At 46.6% G+C, this 13200-nt stretch overlaps 1 protein-coding gene across 8 annotated transcripts in view; it reads right to left on the bottom strand.

Annotated features, from left to right (window-relative positions):
- The window catches only part of ZNF462 (zinc finger protein 462), a 157418-nt gene extending 145231 nt beyond the window's left edge, over positions 1 to 12187 (bottom strand). For 4 of the 8 annotated variants that reach the window (XR_003512380.1, XM_027550443.1, XM_027550446.1 and 1 more), the window contains exon 1: positions 9021 to 9273. The gene's annotated coding sequence lies outside the window, so the exon portion shown is untranslated. Of the gene's footprint in view, positions 1 to 8345; positions 8700 to 9020; positions 9280 to 12105 lie in introns of those variants that run through there. The other 4 variants (XM_027550445.1, XM_027550448.1, XM_027550449.1 and 1 more) reach the window with 4 other exon arrangements.
- Between the last annotated feature and the right edge of the window lie 1013 nt (positions 12188 to 13200).

Below are 13200 nucleotides of genomic sequence, written 5' to 3'. Positions count from 1 at the left end.
CCCCTTCCCCAGTTATCATTATGAAATACTAATTAACAGTCTTCAGAGAAGACCATTTAAGATAGAAGAGAAAAATTTCTGGGTGATAAGTACTTTATTATAGAAATCTTTACATAATCTCTAGCTGGTATCTACATTTTGGCCATCTTTAGCCTATAACTCAGTGTTCAATTTTTACCCCACAGTAGGACCCCCAGATCGGGTACAGTCTGGGTTGGGTGATCTGATGCTCGGCTGCAAACTTACTGGTCATGACACAGAGGATGATGTAATTAAGGATTAGAATAGCTGAACATTCTGGACCATGGTGGCCTTATTTTGGACATTAAAATACCAGGATTGGATTGACAGACCAGCCTGTGATGCCTGGCTCCAGCAAACAGCTTAATCCCAAGCTGGACACAGGTAGTCATCATGCTCCATGCCTTTGGCCTCTGAAATAAGCACTTCTTTGTTCCTCACTTCTAACACCCAGAATGCAGGTAGAGAAGCTCTATGGATAACCTTAGCGTGGACTATCACATGTTCTGCCCATTAATAATGCAGCTACTTTCTGCTGTGCTCTATTCTCGACTTCACTCCTTTTCCAGGAAAATCTCCACCAACATCTACTTAACCAGCTCCATCAACCTTCCATCTGTCCTTTACCGGCAATGCCGTATTTTTAACCCCAAAGTCATAAATTGTCTCCCAAGACCAGTTCTATTTTTTTACAATAAGGACTGACCAAGGAATGTCGATCTGAGCCCTGGTCTTCATATTTCACGTGCAATAGGTACCAAATTACAAGGTCTTTTTCCACTTGCTTTATTGTTTTCTTAAAAGCAATGCCCTTCTTCCTGTAGGCTCTTCCCAGTGGACAGCCCTCTCTCCCCTGACTTGTCAATCATTCTCCCACCTCTCTTCTTCTTCTCCTCCTCTTATCCAAGCAGTCTCTCCTCCCCAGCAAATTTCCACCACGTAATTACGGCAATGCTTTAGCCTACTTTTCTGTTAGCTTAACAACCCTCTCTATTTTCTACTTGTGCTGATGCCACTGTTTGCTTTTCTGACGGGCTAATCCGTGTATCCTTTCAAGGCCTAACTTCCCCTAGCATGAAAGCAGCTGGAGTTCTGATTCACAGGTGCTTTCCAAAGCTTTTCATTAGCAAGAGAAATGAGATGGTTTAGAAACCCATTTCTTAATCTGCAGGTGAGTATGGGAACCTTTGTGCAGCAAACATCTTTCAAGTATCCCACATTGTGCCACCGCACAATTATTGTCTGACTAATAAGTACAACGTTAGAGGCACATCTGTCATGTTAAAAAGGGAGAATGTTCCCTCTGAGAAGATCACCACCACCCCCTCCCCCACCCAGCCTCTGGTATTTCCCAGTTCAAGAGAAAAGCGCTCAGCTGATGGGGAGCAAAACTGAAGACTTTCCCAGTCTTGAACCTAAACAGGGAAGAGAAGAATTCCAAAATACGAAGGCTTTAGCTCGTGTTCTGGTTCAACTGGCCAGACGAGGGCTTAGGGAGCGAGTTTGGCCTTCCCCAGCTGGGCTCTGTGGCAGCTAAGCCTCTCCACAGATCCTGGGCTTAATTGCTTCTGACACAGTTGTCTCGCCTGGGCTTCCAGCTCCTTTTGTGTTCAAACCAATCTCAACCCAAAGGTAAGTCTTGGCCTCCTCATCTTAGACAAATGCTTCATTTCCCACTAAGGGATCCTAAAACATTTTCGTCAGGACCCATGGGTTTGCTAGAGGAATGTTCCTCATCTTTTCTTGCACGGTCTTGGTGAAAAACCTACTAGAAAGCCTGGCAAGTCACTTTTTGAATTAAGCCTTCAAAGATTTTTTTTTTTTTTGGACAACTAAGTACTCTCCCTCCCCTCATCTTCCTGTTACCCTCTGGAGTAGGCTCTGCTCTCTGAATCAAGTTGGAGGGGATAAGCTGTGGTCAGACCCTACAGAAGTGCTTTTTTAATATTCAGAAGCAACATGCAGTGAACTACACAAGCAAATACATGAAAGCAAGGAAATCAATACCAAAATACCCATGACGTGGCACAAAAAGAAACCTTCTCTCCAAGAATAACCCAAGAAGAAAGAAACTGTCTCCAGCTAGGAATTGGGCAAGAATGCTTTGAAGACACCAAGTCATCTGCTCACCAGAATTAAAAAGCACAATGCTTTTGCAGGTGAACCATACGACGAACCTCTCACCCCAAACTACTCTACCTCTTGTCCTTCCAAGCCCTGAAAAATCCAGCCTGGTGTTGGAGCCACACATCCCAAGGCTACAAATCCTAGGCGTGGGTCAACTGATAAGGACAGGATCCCTTAGAAAGTAGACACATTTGACAACAGCATTTCAGAGCAGAAAACGTAAATCCAGATTCCCAGTGTGTGCAGTTTTCCGATACAAAGTTCAAGGGGTCAAAAGATTCCAAAGAACTTCCTAATAAACTGTCAATGCAACCTAATTCATAAAAATGCCTTTTCCCCTCACTTGGAAACTTCTCCTCTTTTTATAAATCCCAGAGACAGTTCCCCTTAGAATTATCTTCTCTCCAATCCACCCCCCCCAACCCCGCCCCCCAGGCCCCGCCAACCCAACCCCACACTTTTTTTCTTCCTTCAGTACTGGCATGCAAACCATGCTGTTTTAACTTCTTTCCTGTTCTCCCAGTTCTTCTGGAACATTTTATTTTCGACAGTCAACTCATCTGGAGGAGTGCCACACTGAGGTCCAACTGTTTATAGCGTTAACTGTGTTTCTGCCAGAAGTCCACATACAGCCCTACCTTCTCCAGACTGCCTCCTGGATTAAGAATTTATGCTTTCGTTTGGAAGAAGCTTAGAAAACGTGGAAACTTCCAAACATCCCTCTTCTTCTTTACAAAGTTACTCTCACTTGTCCAAGTGGAATGGGGAATGGAAACCCATGGTCACCCTTAAAGCACTATCCCATCTCTCTCTCGTGGTTAAATGTGGCACGTGCCTTTCAAACAGCATTTTAAGGAAGACGTCGTGTCTACTGGGGCACAGGAAATAGCTAGTCAAAGGTCTGCAGGAGAGAACTGGGTCTCGACAAGATACATGTAGGACACATTTTTAGATGCGTCTGGAAAACTGGGAAGCCACCAGTCATCACTAAAGACCAGACTTCATTCTCGGCCATTCATCAGTATTACAAAATGGCATATCTGCAAGCCAGTTGAAATCTGTACCAGGTTGCAAAACAGATCCTCAGAGTCCAATTGTGGGCACTTCGGGAAGTTGCAATAGACCCAGACAAACTTCCAAAGAAAGGGCATTTGAAAAGAACTCCCCATCCCTGGATGACAGAAGCACAGGGAGGAGGACAATCAGAAGAAAGACACAGCTTCAAACCCAAGAGCTACAAGTCCCATGAACAAAACAGGCCTCTGGAGCGTATTACTCCTGTGAATGACCACGCTCGGCCTCAGGCTCCCCAACGTGCTAGACCAACTAAAAAAAAAAATCAATACTCCTGCCCCGCTAGCATATGGTTTCAGAGTTTCTGAGACAGCCTTGCGCTCTGGAGAGGAGAGCTGGTGTTTCACAAACTGCTACACTCACAGGCAGTGGAAAGGGCACTGGGGCGGGAGTCAGCAGACCTGAGTTCTAGGCCTGGCTTTGTTACAAATGAACTTTCTGACCTGTGCAAGGTCTCTGTGCCAGTTTCCTCCTCCTTACAATGCAGGGGGAGGGGCAGAGGTGAAGGAGAAGATCTCTCTAAGGCACAAAGCAACTCAATGAGAAGTTCTGACTTCATATTCATTGTTTAGGGTGTTATCAAGCAGTCAGCTTTGACTTGATTTTTAGTGTTAATTTCCACTTGGGAAATAATGCATTTGTCCACCAGCCCCAAAATCTCAGTTTAATCCCCATGTTCTCCAGCCTTCTTTTATCTTACAATAAATGCCTCTTTTCCTTTCTTTTTTTAAGCAACCTTCCCCAAACTAAGACTTGTGCTATTAAAAGAGCTTAGAACTTCCCATTTCCTTGCTAGCGCTAAAATTAAACTGTCCATTCCTTAGGGTCCAACATAACATCTGCCAGATGTCTTGGCATATCACACAAGAAGAGGAATTTTCTTCTAACATTATCTACTTTCCTCTCTGTTTTCTCATAATCAATTAACAGGTCACCAACACCCACCTAATGTTTCTCTCAAAGCCACCAACTTCCTAAGTATGTGAACTTCACAAGATACTGGCTTACACACACACACACACACACACTCATGGATAATGACTTTTTTTTTCAGTTCACGAGATTTTAGTAATAGACACTGGAAATATTTCCCTCCTTAGTTTCCATATACCAACCATCCAATCATCCACCCATGTCAGATCCTTTGTAATTTGAGTTCATTATCATTTCCTAATTTATGAGTATGGCATTGAGAAATAGCTTGTTTCCTAGCCATCAACTCGAAACACTCAATGCAGCTTTGTCAATGTTCTGTCCCAAGAGGCAGTGAACTGTAAGACTGATAAAGGCACATACCAAAGAAGATAAGTAAGGTTACCTTAATCAAGAAATCTCAACACTAGGAAGAATCCAAGACAGACTAGACCTTATTAAACTCCATCACACAGAAAACAGGACTCTTTCCCAAGGCAACTTTACCATTCTTTCCTTTCAGGAAAACTACAAGTACTTTAAAATCCACTAGTAGAGTTGCACTTCTTTTTCCCCTATTGTCTTACAGAAGACTCATTAGAAAAAAAGAATATATGTGTATATGTATATTACCATATATATATGTGTATATATATATATAATGTTTTCATCTAAAAGTTATCTCCAATTCCAAAGATTAAGGAGAAAATGGGAGAATGTGATCAATGAATTAGGCAGACATAAATCGAATATGAGAAAAATTATGGAATCCGAAGACCCAGCAAGAGTATTTTTTATGGCAGGGTACATCACAGTTCACACAGTCTCCAGAATGATTTCTCTCTGTGATTATATCAGAGCAAATTAGGTAAAAGCTTGCCTACCAAGCCTCATCAACTTGGTGTCTCAAAACAAAAAGGATCTCTGAGTTTTGACATCAAACGAGAAGGTTCCATTGGACACTTTCTTTATTTCTCTCATGGTGGTTTATCCAAAGTAATTGTCCCATTTCGAATGCACATATCTAGAAAAAAGCAAGAAACCATGTCTTGAATATAATGGTGCTTCTCTTGGTGATGAGCATCGGAGATGGATGAGTCTCAGGTTGGAACACATTCGCAAACTCCAAAATGCCTCTTAGATACCTAATTTCCGCACCCACCCCCCGCCCCCGAAAAGCTTAGCTCTAAGGTTGTCTACATACAAAAACACCAAAATATTTGGTTGCAAAGTAAAAAATATGAGTCAAACTGCTAGACTGGCAACCAGTCTGTCAGATTCTTCCCCCCACTGAGAGAAGTAATTAACTGGTTGTCCTGGTATCACCACCAACAACAAAGATATCATAGAAGTTTGCTTCAAGATCAACAAATAATTTATTTATGTTTACATAATCATATATGGTTAATTAGGTGCAAAATTATCTGGTAATTACTTCCCCAAATAACTCTTTTTATCCCATCGCATTTGAACTTCTGAGTTTGAACACGTAGCATGCATATATATACATATATACATTAGCAAATTTAAATATAACATTGATGACATTCTACTTAAGAGCAAAAGTTATGGTATCAGAAATAACATTCAAAAATGAGTAATTAAAGGTACGATTGCAAGTAAGATTTTTTTTAAGTGCTCTTGGAGAGCCCTAGGTTATTAATAAAGAAGCAGAGTTCTGAAGAGTATTTTTAAATAAGTATACACATCAACTGAGAATCCTGAAAACCATACATCTAGGTCTGCAAAAGCGGGGTTTTACTTCATTGACCATGGACAATTATCAGCTAAAGAACCATGTATTTCTTCTCTCCTTTCACACCTCTCAAAAGAACAATAACCCTCAATTAATGACACAACAGTTTGGTTCGAAAAATGTGATGTTGTCTTATACAGCACGGTGCATTTACTGAATGACACTGCTCCCAGTTACTCAACAGAATATAATTACATCTGGAATCTAAAACCACCTCAATCTGTACAGAAATACTGTAGACATAAAGAACTTTATATACACACACAAATCTGACATATAATGAGAAAGCAAAGCCAGAAAAAAGCTGGTATAAGTCGCTCACCAATGTGTTCCTTATTTCTGTTGAAGCTGGTACCTTTCTATATTCCTCCTTAATTGAAAACAAGGTCCAATCAGCCTCTTTCCAATAAATTAACTGGTTCTGAATCTCCTCCATTCCACTGTGGAGCATTTCTCACCTATCTTCAAGAGTCCATCTAATATTCTTCCAACATCTTCCCTCATCCTCAAGATGGCTACCTTACCTAATGGAAAAGCAACATCTTCATGGTTGGCTTTTATAAATTCCTCAAGCATTTCAGGATTTAGTTCTTTACTGGGATTGATTACATACATTCTCCAGAACTAATCCGTGAAGAACTCCAATCAGTGTGTGTGTGGACTGGGTAGATTTGGGTCCTTTCTTCAAATCATCCTCACAAAATGTCTTCCTCTAAGACTAATAAATTCCTCCCAATTAGAAAGGTGAAGCTACCTGGACAGAAGGTTTTCTCAACTGACATAATATTTTAAAATTTTGTTTCCATAGTGATACTGTTAAGAAGACATCTGATATTCCTGAAGACTTACAGTACTTGAGAACACAGAAAAAGGAAGGGGAAAAAAAAAGGCAGTATGGAAGAGAAGAGGGAAAACAAAGGAGCTAAAAGAAGGCCTAATACACAAATGGAGCATCCTGAAAGAAATGTAGACCTTCCAGAAACTGGTGTCAGCCAGTCTTAAAGAGTTCCTCTGAGATCTTGCAAGATTTGCTGTTGCTGCTGTTGTTTTGCAGAAATCAACCCCAACCAGACAATAAAGTCTTGCAGTGCATCAAAACATGATGATAATCAAGCCCCAGAACTCCAAAAATCTCAGCTCAGGGCCACCACCATCTTCACAATGAGGAAATCACATTTCCTGGTGACTTGCAGGAGACCTGGAGCAGCTTAAAAGTTCTGTGAAGGACCTCAGTGGAAAAATATGTTTAAGGTTTTGCCTTGCCTTTCCCAAAGGAGGTCAAAACCCTACAGGTCCACTCAAAAGGAGAGAGAAAAATTCCAAAAGTTTACTTTAAAATGGAAACAAATGCCTCCATAACTTGTGAAAGTACTCCTTGGGTGGGAGAAATATCTGAGAAGCCCTTCCAAGCCCCTCATTTCCTTGCATAATGAACAGATAGTGAGGAACCACCACAGATTCGCCCCCTAGAAAGGGAGAAGGAGAAGGCAGGCAAGCCTCCTCTTCCAGCCATCACCAACAGAGCTTCAAAATGGAGACATCCATAATTTTATAAACACTTCTCAGCTTTGTCTCCTGGAAACCCGCTCTCCTCCATTTTCTGGTGGAGTTACAACATGACACGGGCTTACCTGACTCAGTTCCCAGCTCTCAACCAAACTAGTTACTTCCTCAAAAATCCTGCAAGCCACCTCCAGAAACAAAACCAAAGCAAACCAAACAGCCAACACAGACACTCAGACACAGCCCCCGGGAGCCCTGGGAGAAAGCCCCAACTGGTTGGTCTTTTCCCATCCCAGACGCGTGCTTAAAAATGAAACTTTTTTTTTTTTTTTTTTTTTTAAGTAGGGGAGGAATATAAAAGGAACTCCAGGCAGCCTCCCTCCCTCTCGGTAGGTTAGAAGCTACAATGAAAAGAAAATGAGGGTTCCTCCAGGAATGGTGAAAAGCCTGGAGAATGAACGTGAGAAGAAGCTTTGTGTTTTGGAGTCTGGACTGGAACCAAAGCAGACAGCTTGCAAATGGAGGACAGGGAGATAAAGAAAGGGAAAGAGAGGGGCTGCTCCAATGGGGGGCGGCTGCGGCTTCCCCTCGCGCCTGGAAGGAGGGCAGACCCCTGGGAACTGCACCAGGAGTCAGGCGACCCCCGGGCCTCTGCCTGGGGGTCCTTTCTCCCTTCCTCAGAGGAGAGCCAAGCGTGTGTAATGGCTTCTCCTCTCCAGAAACCGTTGTCTCCTCCACCAGACGCTTCTGAACCCCTAGCCTGGAGACAGCTCCTCAGCGGCTCCTGAACCTGCGCCCCCCTCCCCGACTCCCACCGCCCCGCCACCCGGCCGGCGCCCCCCGCTCCTCGCCTCTCTGCTCACCGCCGCCGCCGCCACCCCCCGACACATCCCGACCCCGCATCCCAACTTCGGGGAGAGAGAGAGAGAGAGAGAGAGAGAGAGCCAAATACCTGAGGAAGAGGGGGGTGCCAATCCGCACGGCTTTGCCATCGGGCTGGGGACAGGCAGACAGAGAGGGGGAAAGAAGGAGAGGGACAGAAAGAAAGAGGTCAACCCGCTCAGGTCGGGGCGGCCGGGAGCGCTCCCTCCTCTGCCCCTCGCTCGCTCCCTCTGGCTCTCTCGGCTCAGGTCTCCTCGACTCCCGCCCTCCGCCCCCCTCTCGGTCCCTACTCCTGTCCCCACACCCGGAGCATCCGTCCTAAGCCTCCGGCTCTCTTCTCACTCATCTTTCATTTTCTCTTCTCTCCCTAGAACTACACGAAATTAATTAAGCCACAGCGCTCCGCTCCCCCCGCCCCCCAGCAGAAGGAGCAGCCAGCAGGAAAAGCACAGCCACCTCCGCTGCCACCACCACCACCTTCTCCTCCTCTTCCTCCCTCGCTTCTCCTCCTCCTCCTCTTCCTCCTCCCCCTCCAGCTCTCTCCCTCCTCCTCCTCCTCCCCCTCTTCTCTCTCGCTTCTTCTCCTCTTCCAACAGCCAGTCCATGCAGGGGACTTCCTCTCCTCCCGGCTCCACCAACCCTCCTCGGCCGAATGAATGAGCGCGTTTGTGCCTCCACCACCCCGCGCTCTCCTCCCCGCAGCACTCGGACCACCCCGAGGTGCTGGTTAATTGCAGTAACTTACAGAAGAAGCGTCCCGGCGCCGGGAGGTGTTTCGGGTTCTCCAGCCCCACCGCCTCCTTATCCTCTTTCTCTTTCTCCTCTTCCTGCTCGGGTTATTGTTGTGGAAGTTGTTTGGGAGTCTCATGTGCTTCTGCCGGGTCTCAGCAATGGAGGATCGCCATCTTCCCTGCCTTCCTCGGCTCCTCAGACTCGCTGCAGCTGCAGATGACCTGAGATATCCGTCTCTCTCTCCCTCTCTCTCCCTCCCTCCCTCTCCCTCTCACTCTCTCCCTCTCTCTCTCCTCTTCTCTCTCCTCTCCCTTTCCCTCGCGCGCTCTCTCTCTCTCTCTCCCTCCCTCTGTGTCTCTCTCTGAATAATGAGCAACCAGAGGGAGAGAGAAAGCAAGACAGAAAGAGAGAAGGCAGACAATCTTCTGCCACACAAAACGCCGGAGCACCAGGGGGTGCGCGAAGCCTTTCTAATAACAACAACAACGTGCGGGAGAGAAGAAGAAAAAAAAAAAGAAAGAAAGAAATGAGGAAAGGGCTGGAGGTGGGGGGGAACGGGAAGAATTATCCAAGAGCTGGAGAAGAGCAGAAGGAGAAGGTGGAGGAGATGCTGAGGCTGCGGCTGCTGTCCCCCTCCCCCTCGCTGAACCCCAGAAGGAGGCAAGGTGGTTGCAAAGTTAAGGCTGGGACATTGTCTTTGTCACTCAGAGCAACACAGAGCCAGGCCAGTGAGATGCAAGAGGAGGCGGTGGCGGCGGCGGAGGAGGAGGTGGTGGAGGAGGAGGAGGAAGAGGAGGAGAAGGAGGCAGAGGAGGAGGAGAAGGGGAAGAGGCAGATGAGATGAATAAAGACCTGCGGAGAAGGCGGTGCGAGGAGCGCGGCGGCCGGACTGAGGCGTGCGCGCTCGCGTCCCGGAGGCACCCGGCCGCCCCGGCCGGCAGAGGAAGCCCCCAGTGAGGACCCTGCCCGGCCGCTCATAGTGCTCCCACCATCAGCCCTGCCGGAGGAGCCGAGTCTTGGCCCCAGAGTCCCTCACACGCATCCATCTAGAGGCCAATCTTTGCAAAAGAACATACATGGGGAACTAGAGGTTGCAAGTCTAAACCCAGATCAACCACGTGGGGCTTTTTAATCCCTTTCCAGCTTGCGGTGTGAGTATCTCCAGTGAAAAGCTCAAATTGTCCATTACTGGCACGTATTTTGAAGTCTTCTCCTCCGAAATAAAGACTCATTGTGCATTTTATTTCTTTTCTGATATGGGAGGGGGGCTGGGGGAGCGAAAGAACCCATCATTCCGAGCCTCGGAACCACCACTTTCTTTTCCTAACTTGTGAAGTGTTTTGACGGCGCACCAAAAGGGGGAAAAAAGCCTACTTAAATAACTTTACACCCTCCAGCCCGGCGTTGTTTGCACTTTCTGGCTGATCATCTAAAAGCTCAGAAAGTAACAATCAGAGCTACTAATGATAAGGTGTCATGGTGTTGAAGACAAGAGAACCAAGATGAAGCTTTCACACCTTGAATTTTTATTTGGTGTAATTTCCCACAAATCGTTCTGAACTATTTATTTTGCAAAGGAGTGCGTTTACTCTCCTCTCTAAGTCCAACGTCTCCTAAGGCTTTAATTTGATGGGGGAGGGGGCGGGAGGTGGTGCCTACAGTATAAAAAAATCAATACAGCAAGTCAGAAGCAATTGAAGTTCAAGGGCATGGGCTGCTTGTACCATTTCTATTCCTCGCATCCTCGAGTTGGACATCAACAGTCTCGACAGAGAGAGAAACACGCAGCGCGAGGGGCAGAGACCTTAATTAAAGTTTCTTTTGTCCGCGTCTGAATTGGGGGATGTTGCTGGATTCCTTTGCATTGGGGAGCGCGCATCCGGTGGAGAAGGCGCGGTGTAGAGGATCCAAGGCAAGATTGTCCTCTGTAATACTCACTACCTCCCGGCCACCCCATCCACCCCCAACAACAGTCCGGGCAGACATCCCCATAAGCCCATACAATAAAGGGGAGGAGGAGACGCGCGCGGAGTTGGTTCCCACCAGATAGCGGGGTTTTATAAACAGATCTGACTCGTTTTCCCACCTTTTCCCCAATCGTTTATTCCGGGGCAGAATCTCTCACCCAGAGGCAGGATTTCAACCCCTTCCAGTCAACACTTCCTGCCCTTTTCTCCTCCCACTCACATTGAAAAGCTTGGGAGCCCTAAAAGGGTGTTGATGGCGGGGGTGATAAATAAATAAATAAATGACACTCTACGCGTGCGGTGGAGAAGAAAGGAGGGGGGAGGGAGAGGGAAGAGAAAAAGTAGGGAGAGGAAAACCTGGAGGGGAAAGCTCCGAGGCGAAAGGGAAACGGGAATCCGAGAAAGAAGAAAGGAGAGAGGAGGACGGGAAGACTCGGCAGGACTGAAGTGACCCTGGCTTTGTACAGGCTTGGGAGGACTCCCCCTTCCAGGTGCCTGGAGGGACCTGGGGAAGTCCTTCTGCCCCGAGCTCCTCCCCCACAGGACCCCAGGGATGTCTGAGCGCTGGCCGCCGCTCCCCCATAAATTCCTCGTGGCACCAAGAGGAAGCGCGCCAGGTCTCCATCGTCCCTCCACTGCCCCGGCTGATAATTTACCTCTTTGTCTTTAATAAAAAGCTGACTTTTTCTGTCAAGCTCTGCACCGGGAAAATAACAATCGTATTTCAGGTTGAAAGCTCCTATCACTGTCGGGTTTTGGAGGCTGTGATAAAATCTTCATCGACGTGAAGGTACCTTCTGGGATGGCTTGGGTCGGAAGTCCTAAGATGGGGGCCGCTCTTCCCTGGGGGCAGGGGGGCAGGGGCGCGGGGAACCCGGCGGTGCGGAGAGAGGAGGAAGCGACGAGGTCAGAGGAAACGCAGGGCTCCTGGGGCACCAAAGGGCTTCCCGCAGTCGGGGAATGAGCCCTGGGGAGGAGCCTTTCGCGAGAACGTGAGCGCGCCCCAACACGCCTCAGACCTCATAAACCCACTTGGCAAAGACCGGGGAAGCGGCTGGCGGACCGACTGCGGTGAACTCAAGAAATTAACCTGCGCTGCAATTAAACGGGCTGCCGCCCTTTCAGACTCACCTCGAGCGACCGAGATAGCTCCCGAACCGGCCGTGGGGGGACCTGGCTCCTCCCTCCCGTCCCAGGAGAAGAGGACAAAAAGGGGAGATGGACTTGGAGATGGCCCCGCCCTTCAAACGCTCCAATCCTTGGAAACTAAACCTCCTCTCCAAGCCTCCACGTCTAGAAGGGACAAAGGCAGCGAGGAGATCCAGAGACTGATGGAGAAGATAGGTGGCTTTCGGGATTCTCAAATGGGCGCTTTGGGCGAAAGGGACAATGGCTCAGTTTCCATTCCAAATACAGGATACTCTTGAGAAGACCATCTTCTGGTTTAGAAGCAAATTGACTTCCCAAAGCCGTGAAGCAAGCTACTGGAAAACTCCTGCATAGCCCTGGTTTTTTAATGTGAGAAGGCTAAAAATTCAGTTCATGACACCATACACAAATTTTTCGACATTTTTTGAAGTCACAAGTGCCTGAACTATCCATCTAAAAATAGTCGAAAGAAATTAACATGAAAGAAATAAACATGGTCGGGGAATGTGCTTTTTGTTGCTTGCTTGTTTTTATTGGGGGTGGTTTTCTTTCAAATGATAAGAAAGTTATTTGGATAAATAAAAGCTAGGTCACTCAAGTAAAGTGTTGAAGCTGAAGGTTTTAATGAAAACCTCGACAGACTTGGCGCTTAAGTAACTGTAATTATGCTTTGCCATTAGCGGACCATTAAGATAAACAGGAGAAAGTTCACACCTCCTGCTATTTCATTCCCTAAGAATATTCACAAAGATAATATAAGCCTCATTGGTGGGCTCTCTCCTCCACCAGGAGGGTTAATTTATAAAATTCTTAATTAAAATGGAAAAGCTTAGATTTTGTACACAGGCAACAATGTGAAGCAAGTCTCCTGAGGACATGTTGACTCCGTGAAATTTGCCTTTTGTTACTGTACCCTATGCCATTATTCCCCTGGAGTGATATGGTATTTCAGGACTCTGTTTATGTTCCAGGAAATAGGAATATGTGGGAAGCCCAGACCTTCTTCTCCCTTATCGTGGGTGACTAGCATACACAGTCCTCATAAAGGGAAATTATGGCTCATCAGAAGAGTGCCTT

The sequence above is a fragment of the Bos indicus x Bos taurus genome, chromosome 8 (assembly GCF_003369695.1).
Source record: "Bos indicus x Bos taurus breed Angus x Brahman F1 hybrid chromosome 8, Bos_hybrid_MaternalHap_v2.0, whole genome shotgun sequence".
NCBI lineage: Eukaryota > Metazoa > Chordata > Mammalia > Artiodactyla > Bovidae > Bos > Bos indicus x Bos taurus.
Note: the sequence above shows the minus strand (reverse complement) of the source record. Positions and strands in the feature narration are given on the sequence as shown.